At 41.6% G+C, this 18,969-nt stretch overlaps 1 protein-coding gene across 2 annotated transcripts in view; it reads left to right on the top strand.

Annotated features, from left to right (window-relative positions):
- Pde8 (phosphodiesterase 8) overlaps positions 1-18,969 on the top strand; it is a 35,936-nt gene that overhangs the window by 3,041 nt on the left and 13,926 nt on the right. The window contains exon 1 of one of the 2 annotated variants that reach the window (XM_070661638.1): positions 18,363-18,967. The exons of the other annotated variant lie outside the window; for it this stretch is intronic. The gene's annotated coding sequence lies outside the window, so the exon portion shown is untranslated. Of the gene's footprint in view, positions 1-18,362; positions 18,968-18,969 lie in introns of those variants that run through there. 2 annotated transcript variants of the gene reach the window in all.

Genomic DNA, 18,969 nt, shown 5'->3' with positions numbered 1-18,969 from the left:
AAAATAATATCAACTTTAAATAAGATAAAAATTACACGGGTCGCCAGTCGAAAATTATATATGTCGATTATCATTGATTACATATTTCGGTTCAATAATAAATGAATAAAAAATAGACGAAGGTACGCATACTGCAGACGATTTCGAGAAGGAGGGAAATATATGTATAATTATTCAAGTATATCTACCGTATTGTCCAGACGAGAGTTCATGTTCATTTATTATACAGAAGGACGAAGTACTTATCTAAGTGACTGCTACCGCTGGCACTCGTAGCGTGTACCTACTCGAGAAGCTTGAGCGTGCACGACTGTGCGATATAGGTACCAGTCGCGCGAGGATGACGGTGTTAGTGGTCCTGGATGCGGGATGGTTTCTGTGAACCGTGAAATTGTTGTGCGGGGCACGAGGCGCGTCTGATAAAGCTTTAAATACGAATTAGTATCACGCGCGGCGTGAAAGCTGGCCCACATACATACGCAAACGCGATCGCATCTCTTGTCGGATGCAACAATCTGCGGCATTTCGGCGAACAACGGGACCTACAATATTTAGCCAGCCGAGCGAAATTTTTTTTTACCGAAGGTTCGCGATTCGCGCTCTTGAAACGACTGGCGTCGTCGCGACTTTGTTGAAATTGTCGCGGGGATAATATGTGGAGGCCGATTCGGAGAAGATAATCACGCGCATAAGGATCGATCGATCGTGATCCATCACCATTTCCATTATGCCATGACCGAGCCCGGGCTTATTATGTTCCAACAGCATGGATCCGTGTCAAGTCAAACGTAATAAACTCAGCGGGGGCGCGATTTCGAAACGGAGGTACGTTACGTACGTACGTAACGTCGGCGGCCGTAAATCTAATGATTTACACTGGCGGGCGGAAGACAAACGAATAGATCCACCTTGCACGAGTACGAACTTACGGCGCGACTTGAAGTAAACATTCATGAATCTTCGCGGGAATAACTCCGATAGCGTCTGCTTCGACAAGTCCAATCTCCGTGAGCGCGCGTTAATCCCTTTGCCAGCCGCTCGATCAAGCCCCGCGCAAATTATGTTTCTCGTCGTTAATTACGTCGCCTCTCTTTAAATCTGCCTTCAGCCATTGTTACGCGACCATTTTTATATTCCCCTTATTATTTATTATATAGCGTTATTAATATCCTCGCGCAGCCAATAAATAAAAGCCTAGTTAATATTCAGCCCCGACGTCGCAGCGACGTCTGATGAATCGTTCGCATCCACGTCGCCGTGTGTGGAAGAGGTGTGCAGAAAGTAGCAGGAAGGCGTACACACGGCGGGGGAGTTAGACGAGGGACGCCGTAATGGCGGCTAAATTCCTGCAACGGCCGGATGCAATTTAATGCCAGTCGTCGTGGCACTATCATCGCCTCGCTGATGCAATATCTTTCGAGTTTCCGGCGTCTAGTTAGTGCGGAACGAGCTGTTGATAAATCTCTCCCACCTTCAACGCCGTGCCTCCCACCTACCTACTTGCACCCCTCATCCAACTATTCGTCCTCGCCCCCGCCGCGCGCGGTATGTGGAGGCCATTTCTCCAGAGCGGAATTACATCCCCCAAATTGTAATTTTGTCGGACACCGCTTTCCAGCGGCGCTCGCATTATTTCTCTCCCCTTACGCTCGTACTCCGCCTCATCTCCCGAGCGGGCTCCTCTTTCACCCTTTCCGGTCGCGAGGTAGGGGCTAACTTGCCGACATCGTCTTGAACGAGCGCCGTACTCCGCGCGAGGCATGCCATCGATTGCCGACTATTGGTTCGGCGGAACTCACGACTCGCTGAAATATGACTTCCGGGAGAATTAGGTGCAAACTTTACGCGCTCTTGGATCACCGTAACAAGGCGGGCTGCAGAAAATTTTTGCGGATATTTTACGGCGAGAGTCGCTGGTAAAAATAAAAATAAGAACGTATCGTCGTGACGTCGTGATAGCATCGAACTGAGAGAGGCATCGTGCGAAACAAATTGCATCACGAGCGGAAATGAAATTCCGAGATACTTTTCCACGTCACAATTTTGGGTTAAGCTAGGAAAATTGGCGGCGTCTGCCGGCACAAATTTTTCACGAACATAGGCACAACGGTATTTCATTACGGCGTCGTGGAAAACTTAAAGGGAGATGAATCGTAGCGATGACAATTATCCTCTATAAATACCACGGCTCTCAAGGAAGGGAGACGAAGAACGGGACGCGCATCGCAACGGGAACGCGAAACTTTAGAAGGGTCGCAAAATTAAACTGATCTTTAAGCATCAACGACGAGCGGAACTTTAACGACGTCGTTATGAAATTAATTATTAAAACCGCTCGATAATCGTCGTCGAGTGTAGAAAGTAGCCTTTATCCCTTTTCAGCTGAACTGCCTTCAGAGGTTGCAGGACAAATTGCATCGAATTATCTTGAGAGTGCCACCCATACCGCGCCATAGCTCGCTATGCGCCATGTAATTAACATTAAACGAGCCGGCGAGACCGAGGCTTTCACTTCTGAATTGCAGCTCCGCTCTGTTTATGCCCCTTTCAAAATGGAGAACTTTTACAAAAAAAAAAAAAAAAAAATTAGAACAATAGAATAGAAATAATTAAAAACGTTGTGTGCTTTTGCACGATTTTTTTGGCTTGGCTTGGTTTTTAACGGTATAAAATATAAGTAAAATTAAAAGGACAAATAAGATTACACGTTCGTTTGATGAATTGGAAAGAAGAGTAATACTAGTAAAAGGTGTCATTTTTACCGGCACGTACTTTTTCACTGTCGATTAATATTAGTGATGAAATATAGAAAAAAAAAAAAACACAAAAATAAAAAGTATCTGTTCCATATGAAAACTGTACAACGACTACTTTGTACGTTTTTATTAATTAAATTGAGAATTACAAGGGCCGTCTTCGTGTTCGTTGAAATTCACGAAGAAAATACCACAAGCGTTCGAACTCCAATGAGAAGAGCACTATCCTCGATGAAAGAACCATTTTCATTAGTAAGATTGTAGGCAGTGCTTTGCTTTTGGCATTTTAGGAGCGATAACGGAAAGACGATACCTCGTTCTCCATGCGCGAAACAATGCGTACAGGCATTTGAGAAACGAATTTACGGCGACTCTTCGTCGTTTGTATCGACGTCTATATCGAAACTGGATGCGCCCGCACGAACCATGCATCTAGCTAAGGTTTTATCGGCGGAGAAGATAGAAGATTGGCCGTACGTTCGGAGTACTTTACCGGTACGGCTTCAAGCCCGCCCGGATAATTAACTAAATTAATTAGGATAGGAGAGGGGGAGGCGTGAGGCGGATATTTTGTAGGTTGACGGCGAAGACGCAGCCGGACGGGATAGAAGAAGAGGCGAGTCGCGCCTTCGGTGATAAGTTCACTGATAAAGTCTAAACTTCGTGCGAAGTGTGTGCCTTAGCACTATCAATCATGCCTTCTTGCTCCCTCACGAACACTGCTATCTAACATTCGTATACGTGCCCCCGGCACGAAAGAACTCGGAAGCCTTCAATCGACATATAAATAATAAGATTATATTTGCGATATTAAAATTTAATTGCTTAATTTAACCGACGTATTTTAGTCACATTATTTACTTGTAAATTTCTGTTTTACATTTTTCTTTTTAATTTGCCTTTATAAACAAATTTCAACGTCGCGATTTATTTCGTATTGCGACTCGTAAATTGCACACGCTAAACTTATTAGAGCCATCGCCGGCAGTGCGAATGCGCACCTGTGATAGAGGAGAGAAAATTAATTATACAACATACGTGTGTTGCACCGGCGCTCGCAATAGACCACCGCGGAGGTACTTCTGCAGATTGAAAAATTTTTATACCCGAATCGTATGGTCGCTGACATCCGGATTATTCCCACATCCGCCGTGTCAAATCGGGTCGTTAACTTCCCGCCAGAAGATCGACAGATCAGAGAAACGAAAGTCGGCGCGGAAGAGAACATCGGTGACAAGTTTGCGAACGATAATACTATTATTAGCACTACGATTAGACAAGGGATAAAAAAAAAACAGAAAGAGTGCGAAAAAGAGAAAGATATTCGTAGAAGGGTCGTTATTATAATAAAAATTTTTTTTAAAAAGCGAAAGAAACTGATGGAGATGCCGTGTGCTGAAATCGAACTCGATCTAGTGCAATCAATCAAACGAAGGCAAATCATAGGGAGAACAGAAGAGAGGGTGGCGCCCGAAAAGCAAGGAATTACCTTAGAAAAGAAAGGAGGAGAAATAGATCGCGTCAGCCGGCGAGCGTGAAGAAAAAGAAAAGGAGAGCGAAGCGGTATAGCGCGACGAAACGGCAGAGACATCACAAATCAAAAACGCGGTGACAGTTAATTCATAACTCGCGATTCCCGTGACCCCGCTGTACCCCGCCGCACATCGTTCCAGCCCACCTTGGTCCCCCTCCCCCTCCCCGTTTCAATATGTATCCCCGCGAGTGTTGTGCGTGCAATGTATGCACCTCATGGGGATGGACACCCCGCCGGTTCGCATGTGTATGTCCTGCATTTTTGTTTCTTGCTGTTTGCTACTTTTCCTGGACATTCGTGGGTTTTTTTTTTGCATAGGAAGGGGCACATATTACGACGATACAAATAATTCTCTAGTTACAGGTCTAAACGCACAATTTTTATGTCTTGTTCGCTTAAAATTCGAGATTTCTACGGGATTTCAACAGAAATTCGTAAAACATTTTTATAGAATATTTTAATACATTTTTTTAAATATTTAATAAAATCTGTGAATATTGTACGTTACAGATTAAAAGAGCGATAAATTAAACAGTTAATAATATAAGAAGTTAATTAAACAGTATTTTTTCTACATAAAGTAATTTACTGAATTATATAGTTTTGTAAAATATATATTAACTTCATTAAGCTTTTTATTTCATTTATTTAAGCTTTATAAGAAAAAATTTATTAAACAATTTAATTAATTAATTCGAACAGTTGAACAGAAATTTGTTTTCGTTATTATTTAAACAGTTATTACATATTAAATCTATTTAAATGCATTATATATTTTATCAGTTAAATCGTTTTTAAAAATTTAATATTTTTTTTAACTCTTTATTTACTTGTGTCTTATTAATGCGTTATTTTGTTTAAGAGCATTGTGAAGGGTTTTGAAATATCTCGCATTATTTTACATTTAGCAACAGGAAAAAAAAAAGAGTTCCATTAATAATACTAAGTATAGATTTACGTATGTATCTACGTATTACGTTTTTTAACTGCTAGCTCGACGACGGATATCGGATTAATTATGATCCCAACAGGATTAGCTTTCATTAATTATATCGTTTCATCGTCATTCGGTGTCAGGCAACGGTTTCACCTTTATCTCCACCGTCGATCTGTCCAACCGCATTCACCACCCTTGCTCCGATAGCCACCCTTCCAAACCGACTCGCTACCATGTTTCGTGCGACCGACGTACACTGAATGGGCGTTCATAGCTCATTTACATTAATACACGGGAAACACGAAACGTCGTTTGCCGTTTGTTGCGAAAAAGAAAATTATTCGACGGCCAAATGTGAGCGGTCTTCATTGCTGTCCTCAACGAAGATCGTCGTAATTATTCGCACGATTGTTTCGCGATCCTTTTAATAGTCACCGTCGTAACAGAGTTAGGAAACGTTCCCTCTTGCCAGAGAATTCTGGTCGGCGTGGAAACCGAAACGTCTCTTTAATTTTCGATTGATGCCAACTCGATTTAAGAAGAGCTGTTTAAAGCATAGGTCGAAGTTTTCTGCTCCCGAAAGAGCGAAAAGAGCGAAAGATTCGCGATACGCGGGAAAAGGTCGCCGCGAGTAGCGGGAATGAGTCGCCGTGCAAATTAGCCGCCTCGATGGGGATATAACTTTGGAAAGCTCGAGTAACGTTGCGTTTCCATGAAACGGAAGTTTCCTAGGCCGGGGACCTGGTAAGTAGTCAGGTTCGGCGGGTATCGCTGAAATATTTAAGACCCACTTTACGTCGATATGATAGACGTCGCTTCTGCTTAAACCACGCCAACGTGTCAGCGTGCTATAAATTTGAGTAACCGAAGCCAAAGATCACGTGGTTGAGGTGGCTGTCATCGTTTGCCTTCTGGGATATAAGTTTGAGATTGTTAGTGATTCGAATAGCGAGCTAAACGAAAAATTTTCTCGCTTCCAAAATTATTTTGAAAATTATTTTTAAATAATTGGTGTTTTCGTGCGCGACAAAAATTCGTCGCGTTCGTAGCTGTGCAGCTGATTTGTTGCAACTAATTCTCGTTCGTTGGATAAGAATTACGAAAGGGTATATAGTTTTAATCGGAAATGAACGCAGATTGCGAGAAGTTTCTAACGGAATCGCGCGATAATCATTTCTCAATTTGCGCAATCGGGTTAATGAGGGGCAGCCGGCACTCGGCTTAGCCGGCGATGCTCGATTGCCGGTGCTTTAAAGGGCCTAATCGATGCCTGATAGGGCAACATTATTACCTAGCACCAGTCCTACGGACCGTGCCATTATCTCGCCTGCTACCATTACGCATAGCTGACCGGCACCTTTCGATTCCGCGGATTATGCCGTCGAATCACGCCAGTGCGCTCGTAATTTATACCGAGTCCGTTGAAACTAAATAATAAGAGAAATTAAATGTGCCTTATCTGAAAAAAAAAAAGATTGGCGTAATGCGGTCGAGTCGATCGCATTTCTAACTTCCAAGACTTGCTTGATACAAAAAGAATAACACAATAATAAATGAGTGTATTTAAAATTAAAACTAGTTAATTAGCCGATCACGATCAGCAGTATATCTGGCTTATACTACCCAATATTACTTTGCCCATCCATTGTTATCGATTATTTCCATTTTATTATCACTTTTCGGGTAATATTGACAAGTTTAATGGCATTAAATTAACGAAATTTAATAGTTCTCGAGTTACACGTAACGAAAATGTTTAATTGATTGTAAATTGATATAAAAAAAAAAAAAATTTTTACATTAATTTAATTTTGAAAAAGATCGAGGTCTTTTTGTTCCACTTGGTAACAATTTTGTGCGCTCTTTTGTCGAATTAATAAAAAATATTAAGTTAACAAATTTCAAAGACATTAACTTAATATATCCAGTCATTAGCGCATAGTATGACAATATTCATCAGTTGATTGCGTTTTGTTCGATATTAAATAAAAATTTCCGCGCGCAGAAATTTAATATTGGTTTAATATGACCCGTCTGATGAATTGATTTATCTCATTTAATACGCATGCATTTATAAAGAGTAATCGGTACACGAAAAAGCTGTTGCACGACGAATCGATACACGGGAATCGTTCTGTATCTACCTCATTCTCTTCCCCTTCTTTTTCTCTCCGACGTATTTCCTTCTTCTCCTCTCTCACTCTTCCCCTCGTCTATTTAATAATCCACCACCGCGTCGTAAATCCGCCGAAATTCGAGGCAAATGCGAGCCGCCTCGAAGATTACGCTGCCGCCAGTGTTCGGATCAAGAATTTTCCTTTCTGTTTTTTTTTTTTTTTTTTTCCTTTTTTTCGCTCCAATTTCTGTTTAATTAATACGCGTATGGGTAAAGCCGCGGAAACGTATATAGAAGATATGGCCACTACCCCGACGAAAACGGGACGATGAGAGTTTTCCGTTGAACACCGTGGCCGGCTCCCACGAGGTGTTCCGCCATGCACGGCGAGATCGAATGCTAATTCCTTTAGGTGCCTTGAGGCCGGAAATTTGAACGGGATTGAGTCCAGACGGGCGTGGCCTTTTCCGAAAATGTTCCCCATGAATAACAAAAGTGAAACATCGCGGGCGGCCTAACGAGAATTACGTTGGGCACCTCAAAACAGGACTTAATTAGGATGGTCAGCGACGTCTGACTTGTATTGACTTTTAGTACTCCGCGCGTCTACCCGTCAATTATTTCTACCTCATTACCTAATTTTGTGCAGCATTAACGCAAAATATCATTAACGATCTTATTATGCGAGTTACAAAATTTGATAGCTTCTATACAATACATAATGGGAGTTTGGTTAATTAAAATTTATTTGCTTAATGCGCTCAAAATTTCTGATGCATGTTTAATAATCAGCTCGTGCGCTTTGGCGAATCTTCTTTCTAAATTGCTAGGATATTTCGTGCATTGATGGCTTTTATGATTCATAGAGATATATAATTTATACACACAACGTAGATATTAAAGCGAGTGCACGAAGCATCGTAAATTACTCGCGGCATCATATCCCTCGATCTCGAGCGAGAGATGCTGAACGGGCGCTCTGCGGGCGCGAGCACCGCTATCGAAATTATCACGCGAAAGCGAGGACGAGGCGTGCAAGAGAGAAAGAGCCGGGTAAACGAATCGCGGGATGCTGACACGGGTCCTGACGAGAACAACGTCGCGTCTTGTCTCACGAAGAAAGGGGACTGAGTCTTGGAAACGCACGTGCCGCGGATTGCGGCGGCGGACTTAGCAGGCTCGCGAAACCTCCAGCAACTCCTCCGCCGCGAGGGGATGCAAAAAGCATCCCGCGGGGAACATGTGCTTCACCCTTTTCAGTTAAGGCGTCGACGCACAACGTAAAGGCGACGAGGGAACCGGAGGGGTTTGCGGAGATGAAGGGAGAGAGAACGATCCAGGTTGGGCGAAGACGGCAACAGGCTTTGCCTAATGGCCTGGGTCGCCTACCGCAGATCGGTTGATACTCAGTCAGAAAGGGTGGGTGGAAGCTGCGTCTTCCTCGATTGAGCCTTACAACCCCCCCGTTCTCGTCTGCGCCCCGGGTCCCCGTTTACGCGAGCGACACCAGAGGATCCTTCAATACCGCGAAGCTCCTGACGTTTCACGGAGGAGACGATTTGAATAATCGTTATATGCGCGGCGGTAGCTCGCAAACGAATTCGTTATCGGCGGCCGGATGCTCTTTCCCGAGACGGGCTGCTGCTTGGGAAAATTGAGAGTGCCACGGTAGCTAAGCGATTCCACCGGTGGCGCGGTCCCGGATCCCGTCCCGAATGCGAAAGCCCCGGATGGTCAGCGCGGAATAATACGCGTGCATTACGGGCTTTTTAAAAGCCTGAGCGAAGGAAGAGCGATGCGATGGAGCTCGGGAATGATGTGGGCGGAACGTGTAAAACGCGTTCGTCAGGAAATAGAGCTCTTAGCAGTAGTATTTTCGCTACGCTCAGAAATTATCGCGTGAATCTCGTTAAGTATCTTAAAATAAGCCCACGCGGAGTAGTATATGTATATATATATATTTATTTTTTTTTATATTTTTTTATACGAAATTCTGATCACGTTTGTCTTCTGCGCGAACATTTCCACGACAAACGTATATCAGCGCGTAAAAATTAATTAGCACATCGCTGACTTTTCTCTCAGCGAATCAATTTGTCGGCTTTATCGGCGGATGCCTTATCAAAAGTGCGACGAAAAGCACCGCCGGCACGGACTGCCAATTTAATTTGGCTGTCAAGCCCGAAGGAAAAGCGGGGAAAACGACAGCCGTGGCGCGCCGCGCTGACGCTTCGAGCGGCCGGGGCAACGTGCGCGTTAATTTCTCGGCGAATTTATTAAACGTCATTGCCGCACCTGTACCTCAAAGCGAATCGACGCCGAATTTGGTGCGCGCTTTTACCGTGGAAACTCGATACGCCGACAAAGCAGATTTCCCGCGGTCCCGCTCGCATATACCGCCGCATTCTGTAAGCGATCGCGAGCAAACAACCTCTGGTCTTCCCTTTTATTTTTTTTTTTTTTTTTTTAATTTACGCTATCGCCCCTTTTTACTTCGCAAACAACGCCCGGCGACGAGCGATTTATGCACGTAAACGCCACGAGGAGCAAACGCTAATGCGGCTAATGAATATGTGAGAGAGAATACGTTACACACCGATGCACGACTTTATCATCTCGCTTGTACATACATATGTTCGTCACGCTTTTAACATCATCGCCATGCATACAGCGAGCGCGAGAATGTTGATTTTTCCCTAGCGCGGAAAGTGCTGATTGTTTGGCGCGTGCACGAGAGAGACGTGTAAGACCACAAGAGAGATACCGGATTTGTGTGTGCGCTCCAGTAAATCTTCTAAATTGATTCAGACATCTGCGGCCCCATTATGAAGACATTTACATGCCATTATACCTCCGCACAGTGCGTGTCCCTCAATTAATAAATAGAAGTAAAATTAAAGGCGCGTTCTACGGGAAAAATTTGATCGATTAATGTCCAAAGGATGGATAAGGATTACGAACGTTGAGTCACATCTGTAGAATCTATCTAGTTTTAATTTCCGCTCTCGCGGAAGATCGTAAATGATATATCGAGGAAGTACTTCGTAATTGCCGGTTTTATCTCCTGCGTTCAATTTTAATTGCCTCGAGCTGTCACTGGCGGATGATCCATGGCGTGCAAGGTAAAACGTTTATTTCGACAGATAATCTGAGTCGGAAATAAGAAAATACCTCGAGAATCTCGCTATCTGCGGATCATCCGACAGAGAGAACATCTTTCGGACTTTTTTTTACCCCCTGCCTTCATTATTAATACGCAAGCGAAAGACGTCGTGCTTTTCACGACAAACGTTTTACAGTTCTTTTCTTCATTGTCATCAAGATAAGCTACTTAGAAGCCTGCAAACCTCCGATGTGTTTTATCTTAAAACGTAAATTACCCGAAGTAACTCACTTTTAATCGGCAAATTAGATATTACTTTTCATATCGCGCGAAGATGGTTCTTTCAGACCTCTGCATGTATTTTCATGGAGGAAACAGTCCGCAGAAAATATCTATTTTTCGACGAAAATATTTTTCTTTCATTTTCAGTAATTTTTTATTTTTTTGTTTCGTTTTATTATGGATGCGAAAATTGGAACGTATCGCTTCAGCCGGCAGCGCGAAGAAAAGTCTCGCTGGACCGTGTGCGTTTCGTTAATATAAAAGTTAGAGCGGGGGGATGAGGGGGATAGGGGAGAAAAAAAATAGTGCAGATACAGCTCGAACATGATTCCACTACGAAATGATTACGCCGTTTCGATGACGCCGAGATACGAGATGCGCAAATTGTTTCGATAGTCGAAGTTAATAGCCTCGTCGGCGTACGAAACAACAATCGGGGGGGAAAAGCACGCGCGCATGTTGTTTCCTCCCTCCGCCCGAAATAAAGACCTCGTCGATCGAGCGGCGATTTTCGATTATCGTCGCGGCATTGATAGATACAGGCTCGCGGATCGCGGAGGATCTGCTACGGCCGAGATTATTCGCGGTCGCAGGCAACTGACTCGTTCCTCGTTTCGCGGCTAAATTGCTGCTCGACGATTGGCAGCTCGTCATCGCTTTCGACCTGCCGGACGCGTCCGCCGTGCGCTATTATTGCACGCGTATATGCACACACGAGGGTAGGATTGTGGTCGCCGCATATGCAACGACGACTACTCCCCGACTGACGTATGTATTTTTGTCGTCGACGCCACCGACGTTCATGATTTCGATCTGGAATGAGGTTTCACAATCAGCGAAGCCCGTGGTGGACATAAATACTTGCGAGTAAAAGGTGGAAATAGATAAGACGAAGGGGTGGTGATAAGAAGTGCGAGAGTTCTATTCATTTTTGAGCTACTTGAATCGAGCAATTGAAAAATAATGTTTATAAATAATTATTAAAAAAATCTTTTTTTATATTTGAATAATTTTTCAGAAGCGTGATATTTAATGAAACCTTCATAATATATGAACAGTGGTGTAACATTTCTGTTAACTACATAATAATTAATATTTGCACAGTTTAAAAATATGTGAGCAAATAATTATTTTCCGGATAACGTTGAAAAAAAGTTAAGTTTGACGTGGCAATTTTGTCTCAACGTGAAAAAAGACGATGCTCACTCGAACTTAAAATTGGAGAGGAAGAACTAGCGATTGTGATCGCGTAAAAGTCAGCCTGAATTAAAGGTAAACCGAAGACCGGGGAGCAGAAAAATTCGCCAACTCCATAAGTAACCTGAAGGAAGAAAGCAAAAGAACTTCGCCTTCTTCACTTTGCGATCGAGCCATATCGCGCGTTTTTCCTCTTTTTACGCGAGACTCGAGAGCTGGGGTGCGCGATGAAAAGGATTCATAAAAATTCTTGTGCATCTCGTTCCCGGTCACGCACCCTCCCCGCGCCGCCCGCTAGCGAAACTCCGCTTTCTTTCTACACGGCATCGTCGCCGTGGTGATAAGTCAACCTTCATGCGCGAGATCGACGAAAGATACGACGGGCAAAGAAAAAGAGGCGGGAGGGAGGGAGGGAGGGGAGGAATGGATCGGAGGTGCTCCCAGAATTTAATAACCATAGGTTCTTCCGCTTGACGGGGAGGCGCAGCCTGGATGTAAGACATGGCTGTAATCTTGGCAGATAACTCATACGTTAAGAACCGCGGGGAAAAGGGAGGACACATTCCGGCGCCGCTAACAAACGCTATCAACCCCCGGCTGTCAGTGCGCTCGCTTCGTACGGAGTTGTCTGGCCGTGAAAAGAGCCAGGGGTGGGTTACGGGGAGGAGGATGGCGCGCGCGGGCTACCGCGACATAATTCTAATTTTATTACCCTGCCCGGTGCTGCGGGACGCGCGGCCGCGAAGAAGACGTCGAATTTATGGGCAATTTTTCTTATTAATTTTCATAACTTCGACATGTGAGCGAGGCAGCGCGACAAAGCGGATATCCCGCTTGCCCCGCGCATTCTCTCAACCCCCGGGCCTTTCTTCCCTCTCAGGGAGAAGGAAAGGAGCATACTTTTCTCGTCTCTTCGCGATCCTTATCAAACTATACGAGTACGGGTGGGATTATGCGGATTTTCGAGGAAACTTCCGCGAAATAAACATGTGAATCTAGATAGAAAAACTACTAAAGTAATGTTGATAAAATGAGGATAGCGTTAAGGAATTTTAAGTTACATTCATTGAGATTTCTGTACTAATTCTTACTGTACTAATAATTATTTTAATAAAGTCTTAAAGTAAAGAAGAAAAATTGCGTTATTTTTTCTTTTTTTTTTTTTTAAGATAAATTTTTTTAAGTGGCGTTTGTTAATCTCCATCGCGTTTTACGGTTGATTCGCTTGTATCGCGAGATTTACAATTCAATTTACATCACAAATAATCGGCAAGGCACTCGATAAATTGCCAAACGCGTCGCAGTAATTTAAGATCGTCGCCGAATTTTATGAACCCTCCCCGCGTCTGTGCCGGAACCGGAGAGACTGCGGATGAAATTTTTCGAGCACCAGAGTGGAAAGAAGCATCTTCGACGTTTCGAAGTGGTAAATAATGGAGGGTGACGGACGGGAGTGTTGCTGCAGGCTGTTGCGACGAGGATGGCTGGGCGAAAGAAGGGCGAGGGGAAGGGGCAGTGGCGGATGGTGAGACGACAGTGGAGAAAAGGATCGAAAATTGCACGGTAAACTCGTGCCACGATTTCCACCTCTCGGCGCGGTAAATTGAGAATAAACAGGGAGTTGACGAAGCCGATGGAGTATTTCGCGTCTGCGAGACTCGCGGAGGAATCCAATGAAAACCGGTGTTTGATTTCACTCCGTTGCAAATGATCGACGCGAAGGGAGAAGGGTGCTTTTCTTACGATGACGGAGAATCTGTTTCATATCTCGAGATAAATTATGCCACAATTGATTAATAATTTTAATTATAAATTTAACTAGGAATTAAATTTGCAATTTTATTATTCGCGTATAGAATAAAACGTAAGACTACGTAGCACTTATCCCAGACCTTAGCAAAATACAAAATCGCCAGGATGTCGTCGCGCCGAAGGTTTCTTTGCCTTCGAGGTGTAACAGGCAATCGCGATAAAATACCGTCCCTTTCGAGATAGGCCCCAAAGAAATCTTACCTCGGCGCGGGGCGTATTTACAAACTGCTTTCTTCTTGGCTTTTACGTATTACCTACCGCTATCTCATTCCATTCGGTGCGGCAATATCGCGCAGTGGAAACGTATATACGCGGAAACGTATAACGTTTCGAATTGCACGTGTTGCGTCCATGTCTTCCCTTACTCCGATACGGTATTGCGCTGTCGGCGAAGTCTGCGTCCTCTCATCCATCACCGGGCTAAGGTCGCCGGTAGTCAGGAAAAGACGAGAAAGGCCTGCAGGCCGACAGGAGCTTCCTCCGATATCTCGACACGACGTTACGATTTGTCCGTGAACGGTGTTCCGTCATCCCGAAACAAAACTCCCGTCGTACCCGGTCGAGCGTCATGTGGAAAGTCGTTGCAACTCGCCAGCCGAGTAATTTCGATATTTCTTCGTGGCACATCAATCGCTCAATGATCTCTCGATATGTTATCGCGAGTCCTCGGTTGCATTTCTCAACGCGCGAGCCCCAAACTTGTTAAATTCATCGTACGTTCAAATATATTATTACCTAATAAGGAGATCGCAGATATTTTTGGATAAACATTGCGTTAGCAATTACATACTTATACATAAATTAAATGTTAAAAATACAGTCGCCTATCGATCTACACTTAATCGCAGTAAATGAAGTAAGTTGAAAGGAACATCTTTTGCGGCGTTTATGCTCTCATTGCGGTACGATTGCGCCGAAAAGGCGGGGAAGCTCGCTTTATCGCTCGGGCGAGAACTGCGAAGGGCGGTTATTATTAATTGCTTCCAGAGGGTTTTACAACCGGGCGGTTAAAGCCACGGTCTTTTTTACGAGCATCGAACGGGCCGGTTCAATGTCTCTTTTCCACCGCACCGGCGCTTTCCGTTCACTCTTTTCCCGCTCCGGACACTCGACCGGAAACTTCATTTACATCGTCAGCATCTATAAAATGGATTAATTGCAGCTGGCTGTGCGACGAGTGCTGGCATGCACAGTCAACGAACGTTCGACAGATAGAATTTATCCGCGAGTGAATCTTCCGCAAAACTACTTTTTCCATCATCTATTTTGCAACATTAATATATCTTTGAATTTTTTTTTCTTAAAATATTTAATGCACTTTATTTAATGTTAAGTATTTATTAATTCTTCAGCATATTTTATTACTCATATAATAAAATAACCAAATTATACTTCATTAAAAGCTCCTTACAAAATTGACGTTCTTTTAAAATGATAAGATTTAGATTATATAAATTTAATTATTTCCTATTTTCATGCTAATAAATAAATTAAAAATTATTACTCTATTAAATAAAATTAATTAATTTTTTTTTTTTGCTATTATACAAAAGTGAGGAACGTTCGCCGGACATAAGTCAACAAGTTTTAAATGGAACTATGCAGGGAAATGGAAATACACAAAAGTTGTGGATTATTTAACGAATTAACAATTATAATCTGCGATTAGAATTCCTATCATTAGCATAAGCCTGCGTCAGTGGGACCGAAAAGTTTCCAGCGTTTGTTCGCCAGTGCCAAAATAACCAGGAGGGAAAGAGTAATTTTATGCGATCACGCTCGGAGATTATAAGGAGAAAGTAGCCGACGAAGTAGTTGAAGAATGTTAAATCAGAGAACCTTATTATCTTACCAAGATAAATCAAAAAGAAATTGATATTCTTGTTTAATCAGTAGTAATTTCAGTGGAAAGCTAAAATTAAAATTAGATATAGTAAGGTTTCCTTAGTTGATTTCCTTAATATAATTAATTATTTATAAGAAGCTTTAATATCTTACATCTATCTTACGTCAATCATACATATAAAGAAAAGAAAATTGAGATAAAAAATATTAAATAAGCTGTTATTACCTGCAATCTTCGCTATCACCTCTTATGTAGATTATACAAATTGATAATAATAATGTAGTTAAATATATTACTTTAAAAACTTAACTCTTCATACATTAAAATAAATTTTAATTAACTTCTAATTCGGAAACAAATAAAAAATTTCTTTCTACCTAATATAAAACATTTCTATTTGTTCTTTTTCATACGCATATGTATATTAAATATTTACAAGCTATATCTTTAAATATTTAAATATATTATAAATATTTAATATAATAAAAAAATTCGGTAAATGATAAATTCAAATACTACTTTTTTTCAAATCAATATCAAGAACTTTGAAGTATCACGTGTCGGTTATTCTGTCTTCTTCTTCGTACAATTTCTAGAATACAAAAATTGATTTTATTTGATGGTAACTGCGGTATAACAGCATAGGGTAAAACGATATACTACCGACTATCAGCACGTTTAAATCGATCGTAGCCTTAGTGATAAGGTATCTACTGCTCGGTATAGGCTATTGATAAAATTAGTGGAGTTCAAGTTCTTTCTTCACTGCCATAGATGTCCTTACAAGTATCTGTTTCAGAGAGTAAAACTTTGTCATGAAAAATAGACAGTTATAAAGATAATTGATTTATACATATAATTTTGTGTAAATTTTTATATTATAACATTATTTTAAATTGATATTTATTGAACAGCCAGTGAATATTTAAAAAGTGCTTATAAGACATTTAAATTTTATTACATTAGACACTAAACAACGCGTTATTTATTTTTTCTTTTATTTTAAAACCAAAAAAATGTAATTTACTGTAATTTTTTTCAGTAATAAATTACGAATGCATATATCTGACGTGACATTTAAAACACTTTTCGATTTTTTAAATATAATTTATATGTATGTACATTTAGATATTAATTATATTTTTTTACGTGAGTATAAATAATTAAATAATTAACAAACACCGTGGCGAGTCTATGTACCAGTTAAAAACTATCATTACGTTAAAATAAATATTCGATATAATATTCGGTGGACAATATTTTTTTTTTTATAACGCGTTAAACTGTGTACAGGTCAAGGTACATAATCAAAGATCCGCGGCGGAGTGGCCAGCCTTGAAGCGTGACTTTAGGATCACCGCATTCCTTAGTTAGGTGAGTCGAGATCCATAATACATACATAACGGAGCTCCGCATGTTTGATTACTAATAATAATAAATAAACGAAGATGTTGGGCTGATACACGATAACTTCAATTATTTCCTGCGATCAATGTTTTTCACGTGGAGAGCATTTACGAAGCCAACAATTCGCAAAAATTACGTATAATTACTTGTAACGCCGTAATTCAAAGTCCGATCTATGTACTCTTATACTATATTGCTGCCGTTGTTAAATAATGTACAACTCTTTCCTACACTCCGCAGCAAATCTGCTTTGCTGTTTCCGAAGAACATTAATTGTTGACAAGTATGTAGCGCTTTAATTGACAAGACAGCGCGATGATAAATTCAGGACGCGAAGACGCGAATTACACCGCAGACTTTCCAATAATAGGTAACATCCTGTAAAAAGATACGTACGCATTATGTTTTATTTCTACTAGCTATTTAAGAACTTTGAACATTTTCAAAACTTTAACCAACCTGTGTTATCTATTCGACATCTGCCGGACTTTTTCGCGCACATCTTTTGAACGCGTAAGTAGAATGTCGATCCATTTTCCATTTTGCGTTTTCCATGCGCAGTCAATTTTTGCCATTGTCATTCTTTTTATTTATCTTCTACTCTTCGTCTGTTCCCTTCGTCGCCGTGTTACCTGCAAACTCAAACTTAATATGAGTAGTATCTACCGTTACTATTTTCTTTTCGCAATCTTACAAATTATCAGACGTTGGTTGATTACGAATTTTATTATTAATAAAATAAGAAATTATCTAAATGGCGAAATTTTTAATAATATATAATTACATATTTAAAACAGTAGAAAATTAAAAAATGTATGTAAAAATAAGTAAAGATGTGTAAGAAAATTTGTTTTTCAATTTACAAGAATGTATTCACAAGATAAAATGTTGTATATAGAAAAGATGATATAAAATGCATTTTACGAAGTAATTTTAATCGCTCTCGCGAAGTTATTGCGCGCTGAAAGTAAGGACTCGCATAATTAAAGTGCAAGAAGCATCGCGTTAAAAAGCAACAAGTAAGAAGTAAAGCAGATATACATACGCACGATAAGCTCTCGCGCAAAGATAATTTGCGTCACTGAAATTCCAAAATGGCCCTAAACAGCTGCCTTATAAAAAACGGCGTTGTGTTAAGCGATTAAATTTACAGCGATAAATTCCCGACATCTTATATTTGCCCCTTGCAAATTCGACCTATTCCCTCCCTCCATTGTCTGGTGGTATTACGGGATTAAAGTCGCCACTTATCGTGCAAACACGCGTGGATCTTTCGTATACTGATCTTCCCAGTGTGCGCGTCTACGCTACTCAAATATCTGTTGCAGTTTTTTCTTTTTTTTTTTTTCTTTTTTCTTTTCAAGTGAAGGCGCGAGATAGACGCGGGACGTGCTAAGAAGACTTTGAAATGCGATACGCAGATTCCAAAGGCGTCCTCGAGAAATCGTGCAATTTAGTCAGTGAGCCTGAGGCCACTGTGCTGCCTACACCCGATTCTGTCTTCATTAAAATCTTGCGCACACCTCGAGGCGCCGTGTCGCTTGACAAAAGATCGCGTCCGCGATTCGCGCTGCGTTCGTCGCTGTGAAATCGCCGCTGCGATCGTCGTCGTCGTCGCAATTGTTACGTGACACCACGAAAGTCTTCGACAAAAGATTTTCACTTCTGATGTGCTGCCAGTTACCGAAATGCGCCGCATGAATATGCCAACGCGTCGGGAATTCGCGCGGAGTCGTGTCTGACCAAGTGTGCCGTATCATATCTACTTCAGTGCGAGGCAAGCAATTTTCGAAAGAAAAAAAAGAAAAAAAAAAAATATCCACGTGCGTACCGCGAGATTTTAAAAGCTTCGATCGATCCTATCAAGAGTGAAGAAAACATTTTTCTTTGTGCAGAGGCCTTTTGGAACGAAGTATCTCTCTACGGTCGAAATATCGTGTCAAAAAAACACGCGATAGGCACGCTCAGTAAACGTAGGT

This window comes from Cardiocondyla obscurior, linkage group LG09, assembly GCF_019399895.1.
Source record: "Cardiocondyla obscurior isolate alpha-2009 linkage group LG09, Cobs3.1, whole genome shotgun sequence".
Lineage (NCBI taxonomy): Eukaryota > Metazoa > Arthropoda > Insecta > Hymenoptera > Formicidae > Cardiocondyla > Cardiocondyla obscurior.
The sequence above is the reverse complement of the archived record's forward strand: the minus strand, read 5'-3'. Positions and strand labels throughout refer to the sequence as shown.